Source organism: Pongo pygmaeus, chromosome 22 (assembly GCF_028885625.2).
Source record: "Pongo pygmaeus isolate AG05252 chromosome 22, NHGRI_mPonPyg2-v2.0_pri, whole genome shotgun sequence".
Lineage (NCBI taxonomy): Eukaryota > Metazoa > Chordata > Mammalia > Primates > Hominidae > Pongo > Pongo pygmaeus.
The window spans coordinates 21,762,335-21,780,874 of NC_072395.2; the positions used below are offsets into that span (position 1 = coordinate 21,762,335).

The window sequence follows — 18,540 nt, forward strand, 5'->3', positions numbered from 1 at the left end:
CCTAATAGATGATTTGTCCTCACTGCCCAGCCCCCTAGTTCTGATATTTGGATTCTCTGTGACCTGGGTAGTACTTACGAGGTAGAATCAAAGCCTTGTTGATTGGAATGGGAGTTTCTAACTTCCTATTAAAGGCACTGATTAAGCATCTATTGTATAAAGTAAAGTAAGCTTATGATCCAGTAAGAAAGATTCCACAAGTAGCGCAGGAAGAATTGGTTTCTAGTACACTTCATGCTTCAGGACAGGAAATCCAGAAAATAATTATTTGGTACGTTAAGTGTGTACTGTAAGTTTCATTTCCATATGAAAAACTGTAGTTAGCTAAAAAGTACATGCATGAATAATCCTGATTAAACTTGCTTAATCCTGGTTAAACTAGCTACTAGCTAAACAACAATTTCACAACAACTCAAGAACTCTGTAAAAGCATTTCCTCTGAATATTTTATTCAGAAAAAAACACAAAGAGATAAGGCAGAAACAAAAATCCCAGTCATTTGCAGTATCTGTCGGTTTCAACTTCGCTCTCCTGTTAAAACAAAGAAAAATAGTAAAATTAATCTATGTAAAACATGCCATATATATTAAACTGCTAATAAATATAAAAGCTTTAAAAATGTGTGCTCAATTTTGGTTACTGTATTACCACAACACTTATATTAAAATATGTATACTTTTAAATATGGTTTGTATAAAAAATGGATTCTAATCTTATAAAAGTTATTTCCTAATATTTAATAAATGTTGTCTAAGGGCTTTTTCAATCCAAATAGCAATTTTAATTATTCCAGAATTTAAGGGTGCTCTAAATTTCCATTTAACAGGGTGAGAATGCTGTATTATTACAAGTGATAAAAGTTACAGGACATAGAGTTTATTCTGTTTTACAGTCCACATCCTGATTATATTTTATAACCTCTTCTTGATTTCTTACAACTAGATACATATTCATTTGCAAAGCTGGAAAAAAATTCCTAACATTATTTACTGACTTTAGGTATGAATTCTGCCAGCTAGTTAACAGGAAATATGTAATTAAACATTGTCTTTATCAAGTAATGTAAAAAAAAGGGTAAGAGTAAATTTGCAACATAGGACTTGAATGAGCGGCTGGTGATTATCATAATCTGGCACTTAACTGATTTATACTTGTACACTCACAGCTAAACGTCTGTTTTTCTATGTTGTAAATCTAGGACATTGCTATCTACATAGGAAGAGTAATAAATATTAATAATGTGCTATGATAAACATCCTGCACTCTTCCAAATCTTACAATAAAACTGCTTCTATTTCACTTGTTTAGCTTTTATACTTAGTTTTTTAGTTGATCTATGCTTATTTTAAGGATCCTGAACTACTCTAACAGAATCCACATACTTTTTATATTAGTCAAACTGCTTCTTTCTAACTCTGGTTCTAATAATTATAAAAAGATAATGATAAATTTATGAAGTAGATACAGTCAAACCTGAATTTCTTTAAGTATATACTTAGAATCGGTTATAATTTTTAGATATTCTTTCTTGACAGTCTTTTCCCAAACTCATGATGTCCTCTCTAGGTAATATTGCCACACTCATAAATTAGAAATAAAGACAAAAATGTGAAAACTACAGTAATTTAAGAGAATATAGGTTTTCTACATGCCATTTCTATTCGCTACTGAAAATAGTGGAAATAAGTAAATAAATAGCTACCTGTCCAGAAGCACCTCATGCAAAAATCCATCTTTCTGAGCCTTTTTAAGAATTTTACTGTCTTCTTTACGTATTTTAACTTTGTGGTCTTGGAAGCTCTGAAATTTCTTTCTGCAAAGAAAATATCTTCATTGAAAAATACCTCAAACTCTGATTATACATATTTACTATTAAATTTATTAATACTCTTAATTTCTTTTTCACTTATTAAAAAAGTCTAATTATAGGCCAGGCACAGTGGGTCATGCCTGCAATCCCAGCACATTGGCAGGTCAAGGCAGGCAGATCACTCGAGGTCAGGATTTCGAGAACAGCCTGGCCAACATGGTGAAACACTGTCTCCACTAAAAATACAAAAATTAGCCGAGCATAGTGGCGTGCGCCTGTAGTCCCAGCTACCGGGGAGGCTGAGAAAGGAGAATCACATGAACCTGGGAGGTGGAGGTTATGACGAGCTGAGATCGTGGCACTGCACTCCAGTCTGGGGGACAGAGCGAGACTCCATCTTGAGGGAGAAAAAAAGTCTAATTGTATTTTTTTTAATAAGCTGGAGATTTTGAACAACAAAGATGACCTTCGTGACCTCTCAAGAGGAGGGCCACTCATTGACTGGGAGCACAAGGCCCCACTTCCATTAGGGCATGCTGGCTGGAGTCCCCTGTGTCCTGGCCATAGCACAGCCTTTGACTGGCATCACACCCATTCTATGAATGAATAGAGAGATTGACTAACCCGAGTGACTAGCTTTGGGAGCTGGTAGGATGATTTGGAAAACTGAACCCTCAAGAAAAGAAAAGCATTTAGCTCAGTGCTCTGTCCTAGAGGCTACATTATGTTGCCTCTTCTTGTCCATCAGTTTTCATTTTTTCAGACAGGGTCTTGCTCTATCACCCCAGGCTGGAATGCAGTGATGATCAGAGCTTACTGCAGCCTTGAACTCCTGGGCTCAAACAATCCTCCTGTCTCAGCCTCCCGAGTAGCTGGGCCTAAGGCATGCACCACCATCCCCAGCTAATTAGGTAATTTATTTTGAAAGCACTTTGAGAAGCACTTCACTGTCAAATCTGTAGGTCTAAAAGGAAATGCATACATACACATAATTGATTCCACATTGTTTTACATTTCCTTTGTCTTCTTCTGGAATGTCATCTTTTTTCTTGGTTTCTCTTTCAGCACAGAATCTAATCTAGATATTGGAAAAGAGAATCCAATGGGTTATATGTTTATCTTCCACCTTCCCACTTTACATATCACATAAGAATATTCGAGATGATTTCTTATGCAGAAGAAAAAATTAACTGAGCAACTATATTCAGAAAAAGACAGGTTCTGGCTATGTGTTTTTACTTCATATATATAATCTATATGAGTAAGTGCTATCACATGCTTCCTCCTCAGCCCTTGTGTCAGAAACACTACAGACAAAATTATTTCAGAAACATTTTATACATCAGATCCTGCTAGGCAATAAAGCAATCATTAATTTAATTTTGTCCTCCAAGTGAATACACTAGGATCAAATTATCCCTAGTAGACAAGTGTCATTTGATCAGATTGAAAGCTCAGTAGCTATTTTACATTGCACAGACTATTACCAAACTATTAAAATTTTAACATTACACAACTTGTTTTTAATTAATTGGAACCCACCTCTTTTAGTAGCTTCTTATATACTCCTAAGTTGGATAGATGTTTACTATCACATGTCATAAGTTAATTAATCTGCATTCAACAATTAGGATCACCCACAGAACAGGCAATGGGCAATGGTAAGGATTCATGTCTCCTAAGGGATCTCTGTGGTCAGAGTCCAGTTCCAGGGCTACTTAGAAAGTGATGACAAATAACGTGTTTGTGCCAATGACATTTTTGTGACAGTTTTGATTAGAGGGTTCCCAGACCTCAAAACATTCCCTGCTAGGGTCTGTAACACAATGCTACCTTTAGTAAGAGGATCTGTGTTCTGATAGCTGAGGCAAGGTCCTAAAGGTGAAGGGCTGACAGAGATTAATTAGGGCAGCCTGCAATTAAATGGTATGAAAAGAGTCCTAAATAATCACTGTTCAGAGCTTCCAAGTACTTGACTAACCAAAGAGACCCAGAAAACTTTGTATTTCATCCGAAAATTGCTTTAAATAGTGAAAAATGAAATCTTTGTGTATCTTTGTGTCTTTGTATAAGTGCAAAGCACTGCACATATATTTGCAATTGTTGCCTTCAGTAACACTTTTGTGATGATACCCAGATGAAAAAAATGTAAACATGATACAATAAAATATAAATAAATTAAATTAAATGTAAGTCACAAACCCATCTGCATTTCCTCAATGACCTGTTTCCTGAGAAGCAATGTGCTATGAAATACTGAGAGTGGCCTCTGGAGTCAACTGAGTCTGGGTACACATCCTGTCTTACCACACCTTGAAATCACTGTGATTTCCATGAACCGACTGACAAAAATGATGAGGATGTAAGGAGGGTCAGAGGCTGTCTTCCTGTCTGTAAGGCTGAGCTCACATCTACCTCACAGGAGCATTATGGAAATTCAAGACTACAACGCATGTGCCGGATGCATGCAATGAAAAAACATAGCATTTCACTTCTCTAACTGTAAGAAAATATCTACATTTTAGATTGAAATTGTTTGAGCTTTAGATTTGAAATTATCTGAAATCAAGAGTATTCTAAAAAGAAAATGAAACATATGACCGGAAATCTAACATGAAGCATGTACAGAGAATTGAGAGATGCTTTTAAATTACACTGGCAGTAGAGAAAAATGTAACATAAATTTTTATGCTCTAATTATAAGAATGAAGGGCATTTTAGAAAAGACATTTGCCCCCTCTCTTAGAGCCTTCCACTCTGGCCCCCACAATGCCAGCAAATCTGGGTCACACTGGATGCAACGTGTGATTCCCAACAGAGACAAACAAAGCAAGGTTCACGATGCTCAGTACTGCGTTGGAATGCCAAGACACAGAAAAACCACGTGTCAAGAAGTGGGGAGTTATTCCTTAGACACATCCTGGTATATGTTTATGATTAAAGATCAGTGCCTTGCTCAGTACTGGGATGGAATGCCAAGACTCAGAAAAGCCATGTGTCAAGAAGGGGGAGTTATTCTTTAGACACATCCTGGAACATGTTTGTCATTAAGGATCAGTGGCTTTTGTGAGTCTAAGAAATTAAGCCTTAAATGTTTTCATCAAATTCCAGTTAACTACCTGATTTATCTAGGTTATATTAACAGTATTATTTAGAATTTCACCTTGATATGAAGATGTCTGTTTAACTTTTACAATGATGTAAAACAAACAGTAGGATTAGGGAGGGCACAGGCCACTGGTGGAATGGATAACGTGTCTGACTATGGATGAGGGAATTTAGCCTGTAATAAGGAACTTTTATTTCCAGCTTAGTGAGGCAAACATATTTTAAAAATAAAATAAAAATTATGTTTTATGTGATTCATGTTTCTCCTAATGCAAAGAAGACGGGTACTAGTAATAAAAATATTTTTAAAATGTAAGGGCTAAGGCCCCAGAAATTCTGCTATGATTTTTTATGTTTCATAGAGTGATTATCATCACAGAAGCTCAAGCATTACATAAATACAAACGCGTATACCCCGACCTGGTAATTCTGCTTCTGGAAATTTATCTTCAGGTCCACCTGCACATCTACAAATTGATGCATATTCAATGTTATGTACTGCAGCACTGTTTATAAGAGCAAAAGAATGGAAACAGCCTAAATTTCCATCTATAAAAGACTACATAAATTAAGGTACATCCCTAAAATGGAATATTATGTGGCTGTTAAAAGAGAGAGAGAGAGAAAGAGAAGAAAAGCAAGAAAAAGATAAAATTTTGTGCATTCAAACTAAGAGTAGAAAACTCTCCAAGATACAATTTTAAGGAAAAAAAAAATCAAAAGTTGAGAAGACTAGAGAGGAGGCTGCCTTTAGTGTAAAACAGTTGAAAATTATAAATGTATTCATATGTTTATAAAGAAATTTTAGGAGGCCATAAAAAAAACAAAGGGAAAGAGGAACAGGAGCTGGGACACAGGTGAGTAAGATGCATGGCAGACATACGTCTTCATCTTCATATGCTTTTATTTAAAAATGTTGGATCACGTGTACATGTTATCTATTTTAAAAATTAGATTTTAAAATACAAGCAAGAAAACAAGAAAATGAAAGCTTAAAAAGAGCATGTGGAACTACCAGGAAAAGATACTAATCCTTGGAGATGATGGCAACGTAGCTCCTAGATACACTGATTTCTCTACCACATTGTATAAACAAGCCATCAACTATGGGATTTATAATAAAAAATGAGTCTATTTGAAACACCACATTATAAAAAGCTATTAACTAAATCTTTAAAGTGACAGTAAATGATGATTTAACATTTTAAAGAGATACAGTCACATCGCATGTATGAATGCAGTCATCCGTATAAAATGTCATCATTACCTTGATCATTTCTTCTTCTCCTGCTGTTTTACTTTTTGCTTCTATGTCTCCTGCTTCATTGCATCTAATAAAGCAGCTGTCTGAGGCCAATAAAGCCATTTTCCCCTAAGTGAAACAAAATAACAGAATAGCCATGAGGATACTTCTTGTAGAAGAAACATTAAGTGTTTAGACTGAATCAATTTTTCCTATCTGATTTAAAAATCACAGAAAAGAACTTAAGAGAAGAACGTGAAAAATATAATACAAGAACATATAGAAAAGGAAACCAAATTTACCTTTCATTTTACTATTCAAAGATTACCACAATAAATATTTGTAGTGTATCTTCCTAGTAGGACTAAATTCTAATTAGATGAGGTAGGATTGCTTCCTTTCTAAAAGATCTACTGAAGATAAAACTCTTTAGTTCTGTTTGAAAAATTAACTTTAAAGACAAGAACATAATTATGAATGCATACTTTATTCAAATATTAGCATTTTAAGTAAAATTTATTTTCTTCAGAATTAGAAAACATGAAAAGGTATATACAATGTCTTTGGTGTTTTGAATTTTAGAATTCATGTCTGAGGGAGTTTTGTGTGTGAAAATAAATATTCATATACATTTTTAGTTGTTTAATGTTTGATTTATTACACTGCTTTCTATTAAAACTATAAAAACTGATTTTCTTGTGTATCTAAATCTGGGTTATAAATTTGGTTAGCTTAACTCCCATAACAAATAAAATGTTTATTTATAACTTGTATTTGGTTGATTCTTTTGGAAAACTTGGAATACCATAACATTTAGAAAAAATATTTATAAATACAATGATTACAAAATATGTTAACTTTATATCACATCCAGTTAAAAACGTGGAGATAACATGGATTTAATATCTTAGTCAAGTCACAAGGGCTGGGTGGTCTTTCATCGGGATGGCTGGTGGTTCACATCGCGTGGTGGTCATAAGAAATACTATGAAGATCTCACATATCCTTTACTCGCTTTGTCTCAATGATGACATCTTGCATAAGTATCGTACATTGTTAGAATCAGGAAACTGACATTCATATAATCCATGAAGCTTATTCAGATTTCACCAGTTTTACATGTACTTGTTTGCATGTATGTGCACAGATTCATGCGACTACCAGCACAGTCAGAATTAGGTTTTTAAAATACAAAATAGCAACATACAGCCAGGCATGGGGGTGCATGCCTGTAATCCCAGCTACTCGGGGAGCTGGGAAAGAGAATCACTTGAGCCCAGGAGTTCAAGGTTATAGTGAGCTATGATCATGCCATTGCACTCTAGCCTGAGTGACAGAGCAAGGTCCTGTCTCAAAAAAAGACCAAAACAAAACAAAAGACAACATGTAAGATACAAATTGATATATGGAGAACGGTCTCTCTCATGAAAGACCCCAGCCATCTATTCATGCCTGCTTTCCAGAGGCAATGCCTATCATAATATTTCTTAAAAATACCTCTACAGGAAGACTTTCTAGCATAGTAATCTTTTTTTTTTTTTTTTTTTTTTTGAGACGGAGTCTCGCTGTTTCGCCCAGGCTGGAGTGCAGAGACGCGATCTTGGCTTACTGCGACCTCTGCCTCCCGGGTTCAAACCATTCTCTGCCTCAGCTTCCCGAGTAGCTGGGGTTACAAGTGCCTGCCACCATGCCCGAATAATTTTTTGTGTGTTTTCAGTAGAGACGGGGTTTCACCATATTGGCCAGGCTGGTCTTGACCTCCTGAGCTCGTGATCCACCCGCCTCTGCTTCCAAAAGTGCTGGGATTACAGTTGTGAGCCACGGCGCCCGGCCAGTAATCTTAACTATGATTTTAGATTGAAAGCAAAACGAGCAGAATCTGTGTCTATGTATACTAATTTCCTATTTGCCAATAGAAATGTTAGACTCTAGCAAAAATTATTTTAAAAGTTGTTATAAAGGTTTATTTCTTAATGTTAAAAAATATCCTCAAACCTACTCCTAAATTGTACTTTAACTAGAGTGGAAATGAGTCAATCATCAACTGGATATGACATATTAAGGAATTCTTGCTAATGTTACCAGGTCTGATAATGACATAGTATAATGTATAAAAATAAAGAACAAAACAGGTGATGAGAGAAATACATACCACGTTAAGAAATGTACATTTATGTACTTATGGGTAAAATGACATAATATCTGTGATTTTACTTAAAATTTTCTAGGAAAAAATGTGTGTGTGGGTGAGTAAGTAAATGAAACGAGATTGGGAAAATATTGATAATTAATGCTGGGGCCTGGGCACATGGGGACTCATTATATTCTTCTATGTATGGATTAGTTTGGATATTTCCATAAAAAAAAAGGTTTTAAAGATTCAGTTAATTCCACTGCACAAAATTTTCTTTCAACTAAACATTTCATGCTTTTCATAATCAATTTTAAAATACATAAAATTTTAGCTAAAATGAAGTTGGACCCTTATCTAACACCAAATACAAAAAGTAACATAAAATAGACCAAAGACCTAAATGTAAGAGCTAAAGTTAGAAAACTTTTAGAAGAAAATGGGAAAAGCTGCACTACAATGAATTTGGCAATGATTTCTTATATAGAACATCAAAGGCACAGGCAACAAAAGAAAACATAGACAAACTGGACTTCATCAGAATTAAAAACTTTTGTGCATCAAGAACCACTGTCAACAGAGTAAAAGGCAACCCAGAGAATGGAGAAAATATTTGTAAACTACATACATTATAAGGAATTAATATCCAGACTATATAGAGAACTCCAAAAAGACAAACACCACAATTCAAAACTGGGCAAAGAATATACACGGACATTGCTTCAAAGATGATATACAAATGGCCAATAAGCACTCGAAAAGACGCTCAACATCACTAGTCACTAGGGAAATATAAATCAAAACCATAATGCAATACCACTTCACACCCATTATAATGCTATTATCAAAACAAACAAAAAACAAAAAACAGAAACCAAGAAAACCAGAAAAACAAATGTTGGGCAGGATGTGGAGAAACTGAAACCCTCTGTAATGCTGGAGGGAAGGTAAAATGGTGCATTCATTTAAATGCCACTGAAGTGTACACGTAAAAATAGAAAAACTGGCAAATTCTATATTCTGTGTATTTTACCTCCGCACACACACAAAACCAATGGAGAAAAAGAAAATTAATAAAAATTAAAATTTCAGCTAAAGACGAGTAGAAAGCAATAAAACTAATGACAATTTAGATGATTGAGTTATAGCTACAATTGTTTTCAGTAAAAGAAATAATGCTTTATTCAGAATCATTATGAACAGTGTTATGATTAGCAATTCTTATAAACGTAATAGTTAATAATTTTAAATTAGTTTTATTTTGTATGTCCTATGCCACATTCACCAAGTACACTTATTATTAAATAAAATCATTTAAATATAATATCTCATTAATGTTTTGCAAATGAAGAAGTAATTTCTGGCAGACAAGTTCCTCAAAATTTTCACACTCTGTCCAAGTAGGGAAATGATACAATAACATTACTTATAATATTGTCAAGTGAAAAAGAAATTACTTTGAACAGATGCCAGTATTTTTTCTCAATGAGATTTCAAAGAACAAGAAAGCTAAACACAGTATCATCAAGAATTAAACGCGAGCATTCTGCCTACTTTCTGCAAGTGGCCTACATTCAACCTTTTGGAGGTATGTTTATATGTTTAACGACTAAAGTAACATATCATAATACTTAACAGTGCCACTCGGGGGTTTTAGCTGTGAAAAATCAGTGGATCCTAAGAACAGTGGGCACTGAAGTTGCCTGTCTCTACGTCAGGTTACAGCTCAAGCTGTGTATATGCTGCAGATGCCCAAGCTGAATTTAAGAGAATCCGCTCTAAAACATTACTTGCTATTTAGACATATGCTTAAAGTTATTTCCTTTAAAACTTAGGCAGATGGTGAAATATTACCGCTGTGTTGTCTCACAATGCATAATAAAGCTTTTCACATAGTTTAGAATGTTTACATATGTCTGGCATGCCTGTCATCTAGCATTTTGAGAGGTGGAAGCAGGAGAATCACTTAAGCCCAGGAGTTCAAAATCAGCCTAGGTAACAAAAGGAGACCCCCATCTTTACAAAAAAAATAAGAAATTAGCTGGGTATGGTGGTCCCAGCTACTCAGGAGTCCGAGGTGAGAGGACTGCTTGAGCCTATGAGGTCGAGCGTGCACTGAGTCATGATCATGTCACTGCACTCCAGCCTGAGCAACAAAGCAAGAGCCTGTCCCAAAAAAAAAAAAAAAAAAAAATGGCCTGATGCACCAGTGTCATGGCTGATAAGATACTACCAGGGCACCCTCATTCTAGCATCAAGGCTGTGTGACAGCTCACCTCGCCTTCTCACTAACCCAGTGCTTCTGTGCTAAGGGCCCCTTTAAATCTCTGCCTTCATTATTTGCTTGGCACAAAGGAATGATATATCTTAGATTTGGAAATGGAATTTTCTTCCCCAATCTTACTGTAGTCTAAGTACCCTTCACAGACCTTCTATTAACCCATAGCTTACTTATCTTTAGTTCCTGGGTAAATCAAATCTGTGTTTTGCAAACTACGATGTTGTAAGTTCAATTGCTTCTGAATCTAGCAGAGCTCAGTGAAACTCTTTGCTTACAGACATGCTCATTTTTATTAATGTCACACATGGTATTCTCCATGTGAAAGACATAATTTCTTTCTTCCTATTTACCAATCCCTTTAGATCCTTGTGAGGAACCAACAGAACAGCTTTAAAAAATTAAAAGTTTTTTTTCTTTCCCTTCACAAATAGACACATGCTTACTTACACGGCAAATTTAGAAAATCCACAATGCAAAAGAAGGTGGAAGGACAAAGAGAAAAAGACACAGAAGGACTTCCTCTTCCAGCCGAGATGGACTTGCGCTCCCACGATGACCAATGAGAAAACTGATACTGGATAGAATATTTGAGAAAACTGTTTTCGGGGATTGGAACACAGGTAGAACAGGACTGTGATATTTGAGAACAGGAAAACACAGGAAGCAAATCTCACACACACTTCTGTTTTCTGCCCAATGACAGTTTCTTGACCACACAGAGAGAGGTAGAGACCTCCAAAAATGAGGCAATGTCACTGTCACTAAGCTGAGAGTTTTGCAGTGCTAACATGTTTGGAGTTTATAGAATAAGGTACAGTAGAAGAGGGAAATACATACAGGTGAGGCCTCAAAAGAGTATGCCAAAGTTCTCTGCAGGTCTGGGGCCAAGGGCTGGGAGTAGTGCGTATAGCAGGCAGGCTCCACAAGGCCTATGCAGAGTGGCTGCCACTTCTGAGGGCTGACTGGAGATGCCAGATATCACACAAATTTGGGACATAGCAGAGTGGAGAGAACTCACCAAGTATACCTAGAGTCCATGAGGATGAGCCTTTCCTAGAGTAAGAGTCACTGTCTAAGTCTACAGGCAAAAACCTAATAAATAAGCACAAACTAACAAAGGCCCAGGCTTGACAGGAGCAAAAGGGTGGTCAAATAATTTAACTAGGCATCAAGACATTTAACAGAAATAAAGATTAAAATGTTATAAAAATGAAAGACTGAATTTATAAGGAAGACTTAACAATCCTAAATGTGTACACATGACAGCTTCAAAATACTTTAAGCAAAAATTGCTCAAGTAGGCAGATCTAGAATTACAGCTGGAGATTTTAACATAACTCTCAATACATTGTAGGATGAGTAAAAAATCAGTAAGGACACAGAAGATGCGCATAGTCACAAGCTCCACCAGTTGATCTAACCAACATCTAAAGAACACTGAACCGCCGGCGCCACGGCTCACCTCTGTAATCCCAGCACTTTGGGAGGCCGAGGTTGGTGGGTTGCCTGAGGTCAGGAGTTTGAGACCAGCTTGGCCAACGTGGTGAACCCCCGCCTCTATTAAAAATATAAAAAAATTTAGCTAGGCGTGGTGGCAGGTGCCTGTAATTCCAGCTACTACAGAGGCTGAGGCAGGAGAATCACTTGAACCTGGGATGTGGAGGCTGCAGTGAGCCGATATTGCACCAGTACACTCCAGCCTGCTGGGCAACAGAGAGAGACATCATCTCCAAAAAAAAAAAAAAAAACCCTGAACCAACATCTGCAGAATACACATTCTTTTCAAGTGTACATGGAAATTCACTAAGAAAGTATATTCTCCAACTATACTAAAAATGAATTAGAAATCAGCAAAAATAACATACCTATAATATCTCTATGTAGTAGAAATTAAAAACAATACACTTTTAAATAACTCAAGTGTCCATGAAAAGAAAAATCACAAGTAAAACTAGATAATATTTCGAATGGAATGAAAATGAAAGCAAAATGTGTTGACTGTAACTAAAACTAAAGTGGAATGAAGAGATCAAACTTTCTTCTTAAGAAGCAATAAAACAAGAGCAAAGTAAACTGAAAATAAGTTAAAGGGAGGAAAAAAAAATACTGAAAATAAATGAAATAGAAAATGAAAAAAAGAGAAAATAAGTAATACTGAAACAGGCTTGTCCAACCCGAGGGCTGCATGTGGCCCAGGCCAGCTTTGAATGCAGCCCAACAAAAATTCATAAACTTTCTTGAAACATCGTGAGATTTTTTCTTTTTCTTTTTTTTTTTTTTTGGCTCATCAGCTTATCATTAGTGTATTCTATGTGTGGCCCAAGACAATTCTTCTCCTTCAATTGTGGTCCAGGGAAGGTAAAAGATTGAATATCCCTGTACTAAAAGATCATTAATTATCTAAAATAAATGATCTTATAAAGAATTGATAAACCTACAGCTAGACTGACTGATCCAGGAAAAAATAGAAAAAACACAAATTACCAATATGAAGAGACTGCAATACAGATTAGATTCTACAGACATTAAAAGGATATTAAAGGAATATTCTGAATAATTTTATGCCAATAAATCCAACAACTTGGATGAAAGGAAATTTTCCTAAAAGACACAAATTACCAAAACTGACAACAGAAAAATCTGAAAATATCTCTTAAAAAATCTTAATTCTCCCATAAAAAACTAAAACCAAACCAATCCAAACCCTCTAGGTTCAGATGACTTCACTGGTAAATCCTATCAAACATGTAAAGAAGAAATCATACCCACCTTACACAGCTATTTCCAAAAACAGGGAAGGAGACAGCACTTCCCATCTAATTTTATGATACCAAATATCACCTTGACACAAAAATCAAATAAAGACATTACAAGAAAAGGATACAAACGTCCAATATCTCCCATCAGCACCAATATAGACATCTTAAAAAAAAAAAAAAAAACACCTAGAAATCAACTCTAGCAATATCCCAAAGGACAATGCACCACAACCAAGTGGGGTTTATCTCAGGGATGTAAAGTTAGCTTAAAAGTTGAAAATGAAACCAATGTAATTCATAGGCAGAATGAAGAAAATTGTATAATCATCTCAACAGATACAGAAAGAGGCATTTGACAGCATTAAACATCGTTATGATAAAAACTCCCAAGAAACAAAGTTTAAAAGGAATGTCCTCATTTTGATAAAGGTTTTTCTCTGCAGACCCTATAGACATCATACCATATGGTGGACTACTGAAAGCTTTCTGCCTAAGCTTGGAAGCAATGCAATTATGCTGATTCTCGTGACTTCTGTTCAACACTATGGAAGTCCTGGACAGTATAATAAACCAATAAAAAGCAAGACAAGACATTAGGAATAGAAAGAAAGAAGTCAAACGACAGTCATGGGAAACATAATTGCAAATTTCTCAGTTTTCTACATAAAGTACTAGAAGTAATAAGTGAAACAGACTTATCAGACTACAAAGTCACTATACAAAAATCAATTGTATACCTACATACTGACAGCAAAAAACTGGAAAATCAAATTCAAAATTTCTATTGACAGTAGTGTAAAATTATAAAACTCTTAAGAATAAATTTTTAAACAGGCATGCAAGATTGCCACATTGAAAATTATTAAATACTGAGGCCCAATATTAAGATGTTCATTCTCCCTCAAGTGATCTGGACTCGATACAATTCTCTGAGAAAATCCAACATGCTTCACTGTAGAAATTAATAAACTAATAGTAAGTACAAAGTTGGAGGACACACACTACCTGAACTCAAGACTTCATGAAATTATAGCAATCAAGAGGTATACCAACAGAAAAACAGACAATCAATAGAACAGAGTCCAGAAATAGACCAATACATAGAAAGTTAACTGATTTTTTATGAAGATACGAAACTGGATTAATGGAAAAAGGAAACACCAGTGGTGCTGGCACAAATGGCTATCAAGATGTTAAAAAAAAAAAAAAAGGTAAATCTTGAAACCAAACTCACACCATGCCAAAAATTAATTTGAGATTAATGACTGATTTGATGTAAAAACTGAAACTATGATGCCTCTAAAAGACAATGTACAATATTTTCCTGACTTTGGGGTAAGCAAAGATCTCTTAGATCAAAGAGATAAGGCAGTAACCATAAAAGAAAAAAATAAATTAGGCTTTATAAAAATTAAAAGCTTCTGACCATCCTGGCTAACATGGTGAAACCCCATCACTACTAAAAACACAAAAAATTAGCTGGGCGTGGTGGCGGGTGCCTGTAGTCCCAGCTACTTGGGAGGCTGATGCAGAAGAATGGCATGAACCTGGGAGGTGGAGCTTGCAGTGAACCGAGATCGCGCCACAGTCCTCCAGCCTGGGCGACAGAGCGAGACTCCATCTCAAAAAAAAAAAAAATCAAAAAAACAAACAAACAAACAAAAAAAAGCTGTCCATCCGAAAACCACCATTAAGAAACTGAAAAGGTAAAACTCAGACTGGGAAAAAAGACTGATAACACCATCAACTCTTGGCAAGGATGTAACTGGAGCACTAATTCATTCTTGGTGAGAGGGTAAAATGGCACAACCACTTTAGAAAATTTTTGACAGTTTCTTACATAGTTAAACATTCACCTATCCTTTGACACAGCAATTCCACATCTACATATCTACCCTAGATATTTACCCTAATTTTAGAATTGTTGATTTGCCATTTCAAAAGCGGTGATTCTTCCAGAACATTAGCTTTATAACATTCCATATTTTATATATTTTTTAAGCTACCATAATTTATGAAGATTCAAAATGCAACTTGCCAAGTTTTAAAAGAGAAAAAAAAAGTATGGAAATAACTAAACAGAAAACAGGCTGGTTAAGTGTGTTTGGGTTAGTTTATTTCTAGTATCATTTACAGGGTACCCTGATACTGTATTTAAAATTTTCATTCATTTCAGAGTTCACAAAATAATGATTTTTCCTGTGAAGATACTTCGTTTAAGAGACAACTGACTTCCATAACTAAAATGTATACATGTTCAAAGAAAATAACTTGTAAAATATATTTGGTTGAATAACACTTACATTAAGCCTTTAAAATTATGTATCAGAATCTCCGGCTATTAAGCAGTCTAAGGGTGGCTATTAAGTCAGAGAGTTGTAATTCTTCTCTCGTGTGCTCTGTTCTGACAATGAAGTAAAGGCATCAGTAGCATCTACTGTGCTAAAGAATAAATGGAATTTACAACTGTAGGTAATATTTAAGCACTTTAACACAAATATGAATACATCATAAATTTCTAACTAGGAAAATATTTTCAATGGGACCTCAAGAAATGTTAACTTTTTTCAGAATACAGCACTGAAAACTAACTCACCAACAATATCAAGCTGGGTTTCCTCATCTTCCTCTCTTTTTCTCTTCTTATCTTTGCTCTTTTTCTTCTTACTACAGGACATAATTTATGTAGATGAGTTTAGGTATATTGATTTCTGTGATAAATAAATATCATAAGATTGAAACTTGGAAGTCTTTTAAGCTGTTTCATTTATAAATTATTGATTTAGGAAGACTTATATTGCTATGCCCTCTTAAATACAGTACTGAGAATTTGCTACAGGCTTTGTACATATTATGTTAAAGTTCAAAGCAGATTGTAGAGCCATACTGCCAGATTTTAAATCCTGATTCTGTCACTTCTTAGCTCTGAGATTTTTGGAAAAGGTACTGAATCTGTCTGTGAGTAAGTTTCCCCACATAAAAATTAGGATAATAACTTAACTCTGAAAGCTATTGTGAGGATTAAGAGGTAATATGTATCTTCACACATTGCTGGTGGAAATGTCAAATGGTGCAGCATCTACAGGAAACAGTTTGGGGTTCCTCGAAAAGTTAAAGAGTTACCATATGACCCAGCAATTTTACTCCTAAGTATGTATACCCAAGGGAAATGAAAACATACGCCCACAAAAATACTTACGTAAGATTATTCACACTAGCATTACTCACAACAGTCAAAAAGGGGAAACAACCTAAATGTTCATCAACTGATGAATGGATGAACAAAATGTTACATCCATACAATGGAATACTACGCAGCCATAAAAAGGAACGGGTGCTACAACAATGATGGACCTCAAGAATGTTATAGGTGAAAGAAGCCAGAAACAAAAGGCCACATGTTGCATGATTTCTTAGGAAATATTCACAATAGGCAATTTCACATAGATAGCAGACTAGTAGTTGCCAAGGACTAGGAGAGGGGGAGGATGGGATGTGACTGCTTTAATGGGTAGGAAGAGATTTCCTTCTGAGATGATGAAAATGCTGAGCAACTAGACAGTGGTGAAACTCTTGAATATATACTAAAAACCACTGACTGTACAAAAAGGTGAATTTTATAATTATGAATTACATCGCAATAAAAAAATAAAAAAACAAGAGTGATTTGAAAAAAGTTAACGGGCAAAGTGCCTAGAACAATTTCTTGGTGCACTGAAAGTACTATATAAGCATTAATTATGATTATTACGATAATCTTATGACACTCTTGTCTGCATTTTCATCATAAAGTTTTCAGAAGATAACTCACCACTCCTCACAGGAAATGCACTGAATAAAAATCTCAAATTCATTCAGGATATACGTGCCACTTATTCTGGCATCTTCATGAGCCCAGACTCCTCGAGAGGGTTCTCAAAGGCAGTGGCTTCAGCTCACTCCTTGATACTTTCTTTCCATCTCACCTAAAAATATCAAAACCTCTGTTTATCACGGAGACCAGGAAGAAATACTCAATATTTGTATGTACAGTCAACTTTGGGCAAATCTGCCAGTTAAAAAAGAAGCGGGGATATGATTGCACAGGTATTTTTCTCCTAAAGAGCTAATAAATTACCACTACGACCTCCTCCTCACATTTGGCTCAATTTATTTATTGCATATATGTTCTCTCATTTAATCCTCACAGTCTTCTAAAGGTATAAAAAATGGTCTGAAAGTATAAATGTGTAAACGGAGGTTCAAAGATATTTGATCAAAGATATTTGATCTCTTAATGAGTAAGTGGAAGTTCAGACATATTAACCAATTTGCCACAAATTACAAAATTAGTAAATGACAGAGTGCAGGTTCGAGCCCACATCCTTATCAAAGCCCATATACACCTCAACCACTGTGTGATTCATCCTGGTTTCACTCTACATATTAGCTTAGAAAAAATTAATCAATAATTTTTCCAGGAAGAGACAATGGAGAAAAGAATAATCCCTAATAAAGGAAGTTATTATCATGAACAACGAGATCAGACTAACGCAGACCCACCAGGCAGAGGCCTGGAGAGTTGCCTCAGGGGACCCAAACTCGTGGGTATGGGGCCACCGGTCCCTGTCCAGCCCGGACAGGGGCCAGGGCGAAGCCTGGGAGGCCACAAAGCCGGCTCTCCGCGCCACGACTTCTACCGGATTCGCGAGGGGTGGAGTGCGTCCGAAAAGAACTGAGGAGGCTCCCGCCGGAGCTGCAGGACCCACCTCTTCGCCTTGGTTCCCTTGAGCACAAGCTTGGTAGACTTCACATAAGAGTGCTCGGCCATGGACCCGGGAGACTCCTGCGCAGAGAGGCTGAAGCCGGCTCAGGACGAGTATGTGACCCAGAGCAGCACCAGGGCGGGGAGGAACAGAAGTGGAGGCGAAGTAAACACTCTCTGACAGCGTACGTCTGTCCAGAACCCGCCTTCCTCTTGACCCAAACGCTGAATGGCTGAGATTTCCACTTCCGCGCTTCTGCTGGGGAGCTACGGCGGCCGCAGAGGGCCAAAAGGTGTCCTTACACAGCTGCTCCCTGGCTCCCTCTCAAGGGGCCCCTGAGGATTCGCGCCTACCCAAGGGGAGGAAAACCCGCCAGAGGCGCTGGTGCTGGCGGTGGTGGGGCTGCCATGCGCGCTGTGGAACCGCCTCCCGCTAGAGCTGCTGGCTGGCGACGGTCCCCGCG

General features: G+C 36.4%; 1 pseudogene; it reads right to left on the bottom strand.

Annotated features, from left to right (window-relative positions):
• Positions 1-495: 495 nt before the first annotated feature.
• Positions 496-18,338, bottom strand: LOC129027752 (protein FRG1-like; annotated as a pseudogene).
• Between the last annotated feature and the right edge of the window lie 202 nt (positions 18,339-18,540).